This window comes from Rhineura floridana, chromosome 2 (genome assembly GCF_030035675.1).
Source record: "Rhineura floridana isolate rRhiFlo1 chromosome 2, rRhiFlo1.hap2, whole genome shotgun sequence".
Taxonomy (NCBI): Eukaryota; Metazoa; Chordata; class Lepidosauria; order Squamata; family Rhineuridae; genus Rhineura; species Rhineura floridana.
Genome location: NC_084481.1, coordinates 229088394 through 229101579, shown reverse-complemented (window position 1 = coordinate 229101579; position 13186 = coordinate 229088394). Strand labels below are relative to the sequence as shown.

Sequence of the window (13186 nt, the reverse complement as noted above, 5' to 3'; positions counted from 1 at the left end):
ACTTTACCAACAGCTCCGTTAAACCTGGTGGTGGCCCTGCATGGCTGGTGGGCTGAATAAAGCCTGATATCACAAGTTATGAAGTCCTATAATAATCACTGTACTGCAATGGTTTTCACTGAAGGCTTCCACTGATGCAAGCTTGAAATCTTTCTCCAAATCTCTATCTGAATATCAATGGTATCACTTCAAACTCATTATGAACAATTTATTCATCTGTTCAAACATAATCTAATTAAGCTACAGTACTTATTAAGTCCAACTAGTTGCAGCAAAGCAATTAGGTATTGTTCGTCTGCAGTACAGCTCTTGCAAAACAAACTCATAATGGGGCTGAGATGGGCACCAAGTGGTACACAATCATTCTTCCCGTAGACTGTGGCACATAGTTCCACATTTCAAACATGGAGCAATCACCCTGCATAATGGAGAAATAAACACCTTAAAAACAAGGAATGCAAAAGCTTTCTAGTCAGCCTTTTTGATTCCTCCGTTAAAATAAAGGCAAACCAGGAAAACGGGAAAAGGAATACCGAGCCTACCCCCAATTTCATGAAAACATCGCAACTGGAGGAGGGAAAAATGCTGGTTTTGTTGTCATTCCCATTTATTCTCACAGTTTAATCTGGTTTAAAGAATTCCACAGAAAAACATACTTTAAGTAACCTCACTTGATATGGGAACAAAACCCATAGGAAATCAATGCCTAGTGTTTATTAAAACCTGAACAGGAAAAAGTAATTCATAAATACTGGGTACATTGGCTCATCCCGTTAGCCATAATCCCCAACAGTAACAAACTCTAAAGATGCATAATTGTATTTGCTTACATGCTCATCCCCATTTATCCTTGCATCTCTCTTCCTTTCTTGCCCCTTCCCACCTCTCACTGCACCACAGTATATATTTAGATTGTAAGCTCTTCAGGGCAGGGGCCTGGCTTTTGCTCATGTGACTCTGTAAACACCATGTACATTTGTGGCACTTACATGACCTTTCGGTGGATTCTCCAATACCATCAACTGACAGCTATGAAACTTCAGTTTTATTACTTCAAATCAATGAACAACCCTGGGAACATTTGAGTAAGTTGTGTTACTTGCAAGAAACTAACTTAATTATCTTAAACTAACCTTCAAACTACTGTCAAAGATGCATGTCAGAGAGTTACACCGCCATCAAAAAGCCATGGTGCCTGGTTCCCTGGGCTGCTAAAAACATTATGTTGGCATTTAGGTGCTGAATTGGGTCACTCTTTCAACATTGTACAGACCGAGCCCTAACTACTTGCTTATGACTATTAGGAATTTCAAGTATTTTTTTCTAAATCTGAGGGGAAGTGAACAGGAGCAAAGAAAAAAATAATGAATACAGTACATTCCATTCCGTTAAACAGCAACTAACAGTAGGACTTCAGCTTGTTTCTCCATAGAGATTTTTTTTTAATCTTCCCAGAACTAAACCCATAGTTTCATTATCTTCACCGAGGTGTTTTTATAACTTTCAGTGGAAACATGCTTCAGCAGCCCTTACCTCAGGCCTCTACAACACCAACAGCAGAAAGTGACTCTGCACCCCCACACCCCTACTGCAATTAGGTTAGGGATACAGATTTTTCATCTCTGGAGGAAAGGGAAGGAATGAAAAGTTTATTGTATTTACTGAAGTTCTTCAACACACACCGCCCAGCCCAATGGCCATACTGTAATCTGTTTCAAGCAGCAACTGGAAGTACTTTGACCTATGATAATCAAATCTCCAAAGCAGAAATAGGTGGCGTGTGGGGGATGGGGGGAGATGAGCTTTATACAGCTAGCTGCCTAATCACACCACCCTGTGCAAGCTTGAGCAAGTCTAGATCTTCCTTTTATATGGTATGAGACGCGGCACAGCTCCCAATACTGCTTTCTGAAAAGTGAATGCCGGATGGCCCTTTAAGAAACGCTGAACTTTGTAATTTTTAAAGGAGCTTTCAAAGGCTACAGCCTTCATGAAGAGAAATTGTTAATAAACATTAAAGCAGTTTTGCGTTATTGAAATATTTTAGAGAATAAGGCTGCAATCCACTAAATGTCTACTCAGCTCCATTGGGTTCAATGGGACTTACTCCCAGGTAAGTGTATACTGGATTGCAGCCAGTGAGAATCCAGAGTTTACTACACACAGTGCCACGGTTTGCATATTTTATATAAATGCAGCTATGCCATCTTCTCCAAAAACAGTTTACCCATCTTTTATGCAGAAAAGGGGAATTCTTTTAATTACATAGATTCAGCATACAATCTGAAAAATGTAGCCAAGGCACAGCTGACTAAGAAATCTCAGCAGCAATCAGGATGCCTGCCACAGCAATTTAATCTTTAATCAACATCAAGAACATGTTAGGAATTATTCAGAACAAAACATAGTTAAAGTATTTCAAAATCAGCCTAAACAGAGATTTAAGACCCAGTCTTGATCATAACCAAGTTGGCATGTTTTTCAGCTTACTTCCAAGAAAGCATGAAAGGTTTTTCAAGAGGAAAGTTGTAATTCTTTTCTTTACTAAAAATATTTGCAACAATTACAGCTGCAATCCTTACCATGCCTACTGAGAACATTGATTCAATGAGTCTTACTCCCAGGTAATTGGGGTTAGGACTGCAGCCTTAATTTGTTAAACCCTTTTGCATGCAGTCTTCAATGGAAATGATGCAACAATTAACAAAGGAAATAGCAACAGTGCTCAAGTTTTTAAATAGTAACTTACGTTACTACTGTCTTTCTTCAATTATTAAGATTTTTAAATTGGCATTCTACCTTCTCCTTAAAGCTCAGGCCTGGCAGTAACATTTCCCACTCATTCTGTCTTGATGACAACCCTATAAATAAATTCATTCTTTATTACTCCCATATATAGGACAGGTTTATACTACTTCTGATCTACAAAGTCAGATGCAGCCTACCAATTACTCAGTGCACCCTTGCTTGACAATCCCTGTTAGGCATAGTGAATCACAACCTGTCAGACCTATTATAGGAGGAACTATTTTCTGATAGTGTTACTGGAAACCCAGTGCAGTCTAGAAAGCTAGCCAGTATAGCCCACAAGAACCATTTTAGTCATAGGCTGATTAACCTCAGGTAAGCTGCTCTCACAATTCAGTTGGAGCAACTGCTCTACAACACCTACCACCTCTCAGCCTAATCTACCTCACTGGGTTGTTGTGAGGATCAAATGGGGAGGGCAGAGCCATGTATGATCCTTGGAGGAAAGATGATGTATACATGTAACAAACAAACAAACACACAGCAAAGGCAAAAACCAAAAAAGCCACTTGTGCTGTGCACAGCTTGAGCAACAGAATTTACAACAAGCAAGCACTGAATTAAGACATGTTAGTTTAGATTTTAACAGTGCCCTTTCCAAGGTGTTGGAGGTGAAACAGCTTTCTTTTCATTACAGTTTTGTAATGAAAAAGGACCACGAAATATATTTCCTTATACTTAGTAGTGTGGGACAGTGCTTTCTTGAACACCCAGTCTCCTCAACCTGTGAGGTCTGGTACATTCCTTTCCCCCATTAAACAATTCACACAATTCTCTCAAGGACCAGCTTCCTGCTCACTGTTCTTACCAACTCATACTAACCAATGGTCCCATTCAAACACACTTCATTTAGCTGAATAAGTATTGCAATGAAGACAAACACTATCCCATTACCAGGAGTTAGTACCATACTTCAAAATACTTGTCTTGTAGGTATACGCTAATCTGAGTGCTTCACTTTATTCCTTTAATAAATAACTGAAAATCAAGCTGAAGTTAGGTTAATTACTGCTGACAACTTGTCCCTATGTGATGTCAGGCATCTCCAAGCCAGTTGGTTCCATAAGGTTTAAAATGGACTGCCTCTAAGTCGATTACGGCTTATGGCGACCCTATGAAGAGGGTTTTCATGGTAAGGGGTATTCAGAGGGGGTTTACCATTGCCTCCCTCTGAGGCTGAGAGGCAGTGACTGGCCCAAGGTCACCCAGTGAGCATCATGGCTGTGTGGGGATTTGAACCGTGGTCTCCCAGGTCGTAGTCCAACACTCAAACAGCTACACCACACTGGCTCTCTCCATAAGGTTTAGGCACACCTAATTCTGTAAGGAATATCAGTCTTTTCAGTGCCTTAAGAGTCTATCCCTAAGCCCTGACAAAACTCTTCCCGCCCCACAAACACCTAATGTTGAGAAAATCCTTTGTACAGAATAAGGATCAGCTAGTTAGATTAAAAGGTCACCATGTCATAGTTGTTTGCATTGTCACCAGTTCTATAGCATGTTTATAGCATCTGGCATATTCACCAGATTCCTCAAGAATACCTTAACATTTAAGGTTTCTTCTTATATTACATTTCAAAATCCAGTCAGATATATTTTTAAAGAGACCGAATCCGAGCCTACGAAAAAAGTTAAAATCCCGACCTTAACCCACTACCAGTCTTTCATAATACAACAGCTCCAGAATACAAACCAAGGACGGCAATCTTATGCACACTTACAATGGGATTTACTCTTATGAATTTACTGAGACTTACTTCAGAGTAAACATACACAAGATTGCACCACATCTAGCAGGTCCGGAGGAGGATTCTATCACCATGAGGAAATCCGTTGAGAACATCTCTGTACACTTTTACCATGTACCCAATAAACAAATAGTCAAGAATCTTAGAAATCATGACAAGCCATTATTATTTATTAAATTTCTATCCCACTCTTCTTCTCAGAAGGAGCCCAGGGTGGCAAACAGTAAAAATATCTTAAAAGCCTCTTTTTAAAAAAACACATTTTAAAAAAAACAACAACATTATTTAAAAACATCTTAAAAAGCAATTCCACCACAGATGCAGACTGGGATAAGGTCTCTACTTAAGGGGCTTGTTGAAAGAAGAAAGTCTTCAATAAATGCCAAAAAGATAACAAAGATGGTGCCTGTCTAATATTTAAGGGGAGGGGATTCCAAAGGGTAGGTGCCACTAGACTACAGGCCTGCTTCCTATGTTGTGTGGAATGGACGTCCTGATAAGATGGTATCTGCAGGATGCCCTCACCTGCAGAGTGCAGTGATCAATTGGGTATACAAAGGATATAATGATCTTTCTGTTATTTCTAAGGTACATAGCTCTATATAAATTATTATTATAGCATAGACCAGCAAGAAATAAACAACTGCACATCCCAAGGTGGGTAAACAGAAAGACTAATGAAAACTCAGTTCAAATTTCTTCACACTCTTGCCCACATACACACTGGGGGCTTCAGAATGATCTCCATGAAACCCTCTTTATTGCTGCCTTTCACCCCCCCCCCAGAAGAGTCTGGAGACTGAGTAGTAGCTAGTTAAGTGTCAACACATTGGCTTCCTAACCTCCTAATTTCCACATAGGGACTGTCAAATGTCCTAATCTCAGTCACCCTTTCCATTACTTTAAGACGAAGAACACTATTGTAAATTTGGGAAATAGAACTACACAAACTATTGGTTTTAGGCTGCAGCCTAAGCACATGCATACTTAAGAGATTCGCTGAAATCAGTGGGACATGATCCAAGAAAAGTATATTTATGTCTGCAGGGTTAAGGCTCTATTTGCTGCTCCATTAACAGCCACCGCTTCCCTAAAGACAGTGACATCTGAGGCAAAGTGCGTCACATCTTTTCAAGAAATGCAAGATGCCAAGTCTCTAACATTCCTAGCAACCAAAATATCTCAGAAAATCCATGACTGAAGCAGTTTTATCATGCTAAATCTGATGATTAAACCATAATGCTAGCAGACTCATGCAGCTATCATATAAGAGTGAAAAGGTGTACCGTTACAGAAATAGTTATGTCTAGAACCGATCACTGCAGTAGTCTCCTACTCCCTTCACCATAAGCTTTTCAAGTACAGTTTCAGAATTTCTAAAAAGCGAAATGATGTTCACTTTGTAACTACTATGGAAGGATTAGCTTCATTTATGTATTGCAGTACTGAATGTCTTCACTGAACCAAAATTAGTGGGAGTTTTGGTGTACAAAGCCCTATACAGCTCGGGACCAGGATACCTGAAAGACCGTCTTATCCCTTACATACCCAGTCAATCACTGCACTCTGCAGTTGAGGGCCTCCTGCAGATACCATCTTATCTGGACGTTCGTTCTGCACAATACAGTAAACGGACCTTTAGTGTGGCAGCACCTGTTGGAACACCACCTCCACCACCCTTCCCAGTGGGGCTGCTGCCTGGCAGACGTGCCTCCTGCAGGACCAGGTCCCAGGTACCCAGCCAGCTGTGACTAATTTCCATCACCTGTCCCTCTTTGGAGGTATACATAAGCCGGCTGGCTGAGGTGGCCTGGGTTTTTGTCTTTTGTTTTGTTGCTTCTTTTTTGGGGGGGGGCGGGGGGTTGTTTTTCTGTTTTTACTGTACCGAAGGAGAAGGCCTGCCTATCGGCGTACCGGAGGGAGCTATGTGTAGATCAGAGGGGGTTAGTGTGTGGGGGGGTGGGGGGCCACAATATTGAAAGGCTAGGCGGCAGATTCTGTAGGGGCGTGGGTAGCAGGCCAAGCCAGCATCGGGGAACTAGAGATAGATGCTTAATATCCATCCCTTGTTCCGGGCCTGTTTACCACCAGAAGATAACTGGGGAAAGCAGAACTCCATCCAATCTTCGATTGCTGTTGTGTAACGCCAGGTCTGTGGTACAGAAAACATCACTCATCCAGGATATGATTCTGGATGAGGACGCAGACCTGGTGTGTATTACGGAGACATGGCTGGATGAGGCCTCAGCTCCTATACTTGAGGCCATGTGTCCAGCCGGTTTCCGATATGCACAGCAGCCGAGGATTGGGAGGCAGGGAGGGGGTGTGGCAGTTACCTACCGGGAATCTTTGTGTTTCGCCAGACCCCCTCTCCACGAGACCAAGTTTGTTGATTGCATGTACTGGAGGTTAGGCCCAAAGGGCAGTTTAGGGATTCTGCTTGTGTACCGCCCACCCCGCTGCGCAGCAGAATCCCTGACTGAGGTGCTCGAGGTAGTCTCGGCTGTGCGATTGCTCTCCCCCAATCTTGTGGTGATGGGGGATTTCAACGTACATGCCGAGGCTGTCCTCACAGGAGCCCCTCGGGATTTCATGGAAACCATGACTTCCTGGGATCTGCACCTTAGTAATATAGGGCCTACCCATGTAGCCGGTCATGCTCTCGACCTTGTGTTTGTCTCGGGAGGGGAGGATAGTGCTCTGAAAATGGGGGTGAATTCTTCTAACCCCATGTCATGGTCAGATCACTATCTGGTGAATATAGATTTCTCGATGCCACACGCCCTCCACAGGGGACAAGGACCTATTAGAATGGTCCGCCCCAGACGCCTGATGGAGCCCAAAGGATTCCTGAATGCGCTGGGGGATATGGAGCTGACTGAAGGTCGCCTGGTCGAATCCCTGGTGATGGAGTGGAATAAGGAGATCGCCAGGGCGGTGGACTGGGTGGCTCCGAAACGTCCTCTCCCCCTGAACAGAACTCAGACAGCACCTTGGTATACACCACAGCTGCGGGGTCTGAGACAGGAGGTGAGACGACTTGAGCGCCGGTGGCGGAAATCTTGCACTGAAGATGATCGGACACGGGTTAGAGCAGCAATTGCTGCCTACCAGGTGGCAACAAAGGTAGCAAAGAAAAATTTCTTTGCTGCCTCTATGGCGTCGGCAGAGTGTTGTCCCAGGAGATTGTTCCAAGTGGTCCGAAGCCTGGTCAGTCCAGTTGCTCAGGAACCCATGGAACATTCTAAAATCTCCTGTGATACTTTAGCTAAACACTTTGCCGATAAAATCGAACGTCTGAAGAGCACGCTTCCGCTCACCGTGGAGACAGGAAGTGGGCCAGAGTTGGCTAGTTGCATTCCGGTCTGTTGGGATCGGTTTCAGCCTCTTCTCTCTGAGGAAGTGGACAAGGTGCTCTGTACTGTGAAGCCGACCACCTGTCTGGTTGATCCTTGCCCATCATGGCTCATCATGAGCTGTAAAGAGAGACTGGGCGAAGGGATCAAGGGTGGTGGTGAATGCATCCTTGCAAGAGGGTGCAATGCCATCAGCCCTCAAGGAAGCGGTAATAAAGCCCATCTTAAAAAAACCGTCCTTGGATCCCCAAGAGTTAAACAACTTTTGCCCAGTCTCTAATTTACCATTCTTGGGCAAGGTGATTGAGAGGGTGGTGGCTGCGCAATTACAGACACACTTGGAGGAAACGGATTATTTAGATCCATACCAATCGGGTTTTAGGACTGGTCATGGTACGGAAACAGCCTTGGTCGCTCTGGTAGATGATATGCGGAGGGCATTGGATAGGGGTGAATACACCTTCCTTGTCCTCCTGGACCTCTCAGCGGCTTTCGATACCATTGACCACGGTATCCTTTTAAACCGCCTAGAGGGATTAGGAATAGGACGCACTGTCTTGCAGTGGTTCCGTTCCTATCTCTCGGATAGGCAGCAACGGGTGGCATTGGGAGATGAGGTTTCAGACCCTTGGCCTCTTCATTGAGGAGTGCCACAGGGTTCTATCCTCTCTCCCATGCTATTCAACATCTATGTGAAACCGCTGGGAGCAATCATCAGGAGTTTTGGGTTGCAGTGCCATCAGTACGCAGATGACACTCAGCTCTATCTCTCCTTTAAGTCCTCACCGGAGTTGGCTGTGAATACCATGTCCAAGTGCCTAGAATCCGTAAGTGGATGGATGGGAGAGAATAGGCTGAACCTGAACCCCGACAAGACTGAAGTATTACTTGTGGGAGATAAAAGGAAGTTAGGAATTACTGACCTGATGCTTGATGGGGTAAGTTTACCCCTGAAGGACCAGTTCCGCAGTCTTGGGGTCATACTTGACTCCCAGCTGTCCATGGAGGCTCAGATTATAGCAGTGAGCCGGGCAGCTTGGTATCAATTACATCTGATACGGAGACTGCGTCCCTATCTTCCTGTTCACCTGCTCCCTCAGGTGATACATGCCCTGCTCCTCTCGCTTAGACTACTGCAATGCGCTCTACGTGCGGTTACCCTTGAAAACGGTCCGGAAATTACAGCTGGTACAGAACTCGGTGGCACGCTTGATTACGCATAGCCGTCGCTGGGATCATATCACCCCAGTGTTATTAGATTTTCACTGGCGGTGTACCAGTTGTCTACCGGGCCCAATTCAAGGTGTTGGTGTTGACCTTTAAAACCCTATACGGTTTCGGCCCAGTATATCTGAAGGAACGCCTCCAGAATCACCAATTGTGCCGCCTGACGAGATCAGCCTCGCAAGACCTTCTCTCGGTCCCACCGGTGAGAACAGCTAGGCTGGTACGGACCAGAGAGAGGGCCTTCTCTGTTGTGGCCCCCACCCTCTGGAACTCTCTCCCTTTCGATCTCAGACATGCTCCCTCCCTGTCCAGCTATCGCCGAGCCTTGAAGACCTGGCTGTTCAGGCAGGCCTACAAGATTGGGACAGATTAACTTATGTTACAATTGAATTAATGAATGGTTTTTTAGCTTAAAATTTGATTATGTTGATCTATATGTATTGTTTTTATTCTTGTTGTTCGTCGCCTAGAGTGTCCCTAACCCGGACAGATAGGCGGCTGAAAAATAAAATTTATTATTATTATTACCACCCTGTGGAATTCCCTCCCCTTAAAAAATTAGGCAGGCGCCATCTCTGCTATCTTTTTGGCGCCTTTTGAAGACTTTCCTCTTTCAACAAGCCTTTTAAGTTGAGAGCTATCCCAGTCTGTGTCAGAATTGCTTAATATGTTTTTTTAAATAATGTTTTAACCCTTTTTAAAATGTTTTTAATGCTGTTTTGTCTTAATGTATTTTAAGATTTGTTTTTATGATGTTTTAAAGTGTTTTTAGTGCCTTGTTTGCCGCCCTGGGCTCCTGCTGGGAGGAAGGGCGGGATACAAATTAAATTAAATTAAATTAAATAAATAAATAATAAGAAACTGTGATTAGTTCTAAAGTGGCCATTTTCAAACATGGAGATGGGTGGGGTATGTGAGCCAGAGCCTCGAGCCAGGTTGCTCCTGTATCACTAAGCTTTAGCCTGTCTAAACCAAACCTTTGTTTCCCCCAGCTATGTTCAGCCAAGCACAGACTCTTGCATAGCCTTTCAATAGTTCACACTAAAAAAAAAAGTTCACACTAAGGCTACAGCCAACATACCTTAGAAACCACCACAAGTCTACCATTTATATAAAACGAGAGCATTTCCTTAATGACAACATCCAAGCACCATATTTGAATTGTACGGACCCAAAGAGCACCATTCTCTGAGGTAAGCCCACCAACAGAGATTTTCCCATTTCTCATAAAGCTCCAAGTCCATATCTAAATATTTTTTGAAGACTGGCATTTCAGTTCTAGGAGTTAAACCAGGAGGGGGACGTATTTCATTCTCTTTTATACAATGTCTACCAATCACTTCTGATTTACTTTTTCTCCAATACCTTACCCACCCTAAGAACTTGATGCAAATACAAGTAACTTAAAGGCAGATGGAGAAAACTCCAATTCATGACTTGGATTAGAAGTCTACACCACACTCTACCATCAAGATCCCTCAAGTCCCCCGTAACAGTGTCACAATGGAACCTGCAAAGATCTTCTGGAGAAATTCCAACACTCCAGAAGGAATAAACCAAAAGCATGTTCAGAACCAATAAAGAACAACAGTACTGAAAGCATATAGCCCATGAGATGCAAATAATCTCCTTCCCACCTGTCCACAAAGCCAGCTTGTGAGAGACCTGAATCTCATACTCTTTAAGTCCTTCAAAAGTTCTACACCTCAGTCTATCTCTCTCCATAAATGTTGCATATCTCCACAAGAACTCAAATTGCACTCCAGTCAGATCCTCATTAATGACTGACATGGGCATCATTAATGTCAGAAATCACCCTCCATGTCCCCATGGGGCTTCTTTCCAAAGGGTGCCATCCTTCCAATGCTGAACAATTAGGATAAGACACAATCACTCCCAAGAAAGCTCCCAGAGAATCATTTAGCTAAAATAAACTACAGAGTGGTTAGAGTGTTGGATGAGGACCTGGAAAATCAAGAGTCAAATTCCCACTGAGCAACACAACTCACTTGGTGACCTTGGGCCAGTCTCAGCCTGACCTGCGGGTTGTTGTGAGGATAAAATGAGGGTGGGGAGAGCCATGCACCCTGCCTTGAGTTCCTTGGAAGAAAACCAGGAATTAAATGACACACTTATGTATCATAGAATCATAGAATAGTAGAGTTGGAAGGGGCCTATAAGGCCATCACGTCCAACCCCCTGCTCAATGCATGAATCCAAATCAAAGCATTCCCAATAGATGGCTGTCCAGCTGTCTCTTGAATGCCTCCAGTGTCAGAGAGCCCACTATCAGACCTACTTGAAGGACACTTCACCAGCTCCTCTGGAGAAAAAAGAGCCTCATTTTACTCAGGCCCAACACTTTCCTAAGCAGTGACATGCAACCCCTTCAGATGGGCTGGCATGTTGCTGTCCACAATCCAGGTTTCTTGTTTTTCACTCACAGTGCGATGTTTACTCAGAAGCAAGCCCCACTGAGCTCAATGGCCCACACTCCCAGGTGTACATGTATATATGTATATTTATACAGTGTCCCTGCCTTAATTAGGGCAGCCACTGGCTTGTTTAGTTACAGCCAACAATATGAATTGAAATGTTAAACAATTAGACACAGAGGTAGGGGACAACTCCCTATATTTCTTCAGCACAGTTTAGTAGGAGAAGAAGTACATCTCCACTGCAGCAGCACATGATTTCCACCCAAGAAGAATGGGGTTTGGGGGGACACTTGTAAGAGGGTTCTGTTTCTCCAATTTAAAAAAACTGGAATGGGGGGAGAGGAGAGAGAGAAAGAGAGTGCATCCCCTACCTCCGGAGAGAGCCCTGTAGTACATTTGAGATACTCATTCCTAGTATTGTGGAGCTCATCTACTGATTCTTTGCCGCCCTGGGCTCCTGCTGGGTGGAAGGGCGGGATATAAATCAAATAATAAATAAATAAATAAATAAATTCTTGGGGGGGGTCCCCTCTCTCTCCTCCCCCCCCCGAAAGCTCCTTTTTCTGAGCAGCAGAAACAGAGGCTCAGGAGGGCAGCCAACAGAGCAAGGGGAGAATGAAGCTTCAGTGCCACCTATCTCCCTAAGACCCCCCCCACAAACCCTACGAGGCCTGCACATAAGTAGGGGGGGTCTCCTCTCCTTCCCCCACCCACTTCCACGAGGCGACCCCCGAGGTGCGTGGCCGGGAGACCCCGCCAGCTAGCCAGCCAGTCAAGTAGCCAGCTCTCCGCTACTTCTCCTCACGCAGCCGGGCAGGGCCTGCCGGCCTAGCGGGCCAAGGCAGAGACATCCATAAGCCGCCGCCGCCGCCAAAGCCGCCAGCCTCCCAGCCGGGCCTAGCTGCTGACTAACCAGCCGCCCTCTCTCTGGCTGGGAGCGGGAAGAGGCAGAGGCAGCGGAGGGCGGCGGCAGCGCCGGGACGAAGCGACGTACCTGAGGGGAGCAGGAGCCCAGCCGGCGGCTTGTCAGAAGAAAGGGGAAGGAAGGAAGAAAAGAGGGAGGGTCGGCCGAGGGAAAGGAGGAGGAGCGGCGGCAGCAATGAGCAGGCGGCGACGGCTCCTCCTCACACGACGGGCCTTCGGGGCGGAGAGGCAGCGAAGGAGCGGGAGAGGCGGCACCGGCCCGACCCGGCCCTTCACCCGTCCGTCCAGGCAGCCGTCCATCGCCTCCTCTCCCCGCTCGCGCGCTTGTTAAAGGGGCAACCCCCGAAGGCCCGGCTGCCTCCAGCGCTTCATGGCAGCTGCAACTTTTGCTGTTGTTACTCGCAGCCTTTACCGACCTCCCCCCCCCTATCATATTTGGGTAGGAAGAGCGGAGGAATATGGACGGTTGGAGTGCGCTCTGCACATCCTTAGGGACACTTTCTAGGAATCATCGCACATAGTCCTGGTCATCTGAGGTGACCGGGAGGAAGAGAGTGTCTCTGAGGATGCGCAGAGTGCACCGCTGCCCTCTCCGCTGCCCCAGCTGACCGTCTCCCTCTGCCCTGCTTTCTCACCCCTCATCTCCTCGCATCTGAAATGAAGGGTAAAGGCGGGGAAATTGAGG

The 13186-nt window shown here is 45.4% G+C and overlaps 1 protein-coding gene across 6 annotated transcripts in view; it reads right to left on the bottom strand.

The window, feature by feature from the left end:
- The window catches only part of KTN1 (kinectin 1), a 146339-nt gene extending 133459 nt beyond the window's left edge, over window positions 1-12880 (bottom strand). For 3 of the 6 annotated variants that reach the window (XM_061612464.1, XM_061612469.1, XM_061612466.1), the window contains exon 1: window positions 12572-12879. The gene's annotated coding sequence lies outside the window, so the exon portion shown is untranslated. Of the gene's footprint in view, window positions 1-11948; window positions 12035-12571 lie in introns of all 6 variants that reach the window. The other 3 variants (XM_061612467.1, XM_061612470.1, XM_061612465.1) reach the window with 2 other exon arrangements.
- Between the last annotated feature and the right edge of the window lie 306 nt (window positions 12881-13186).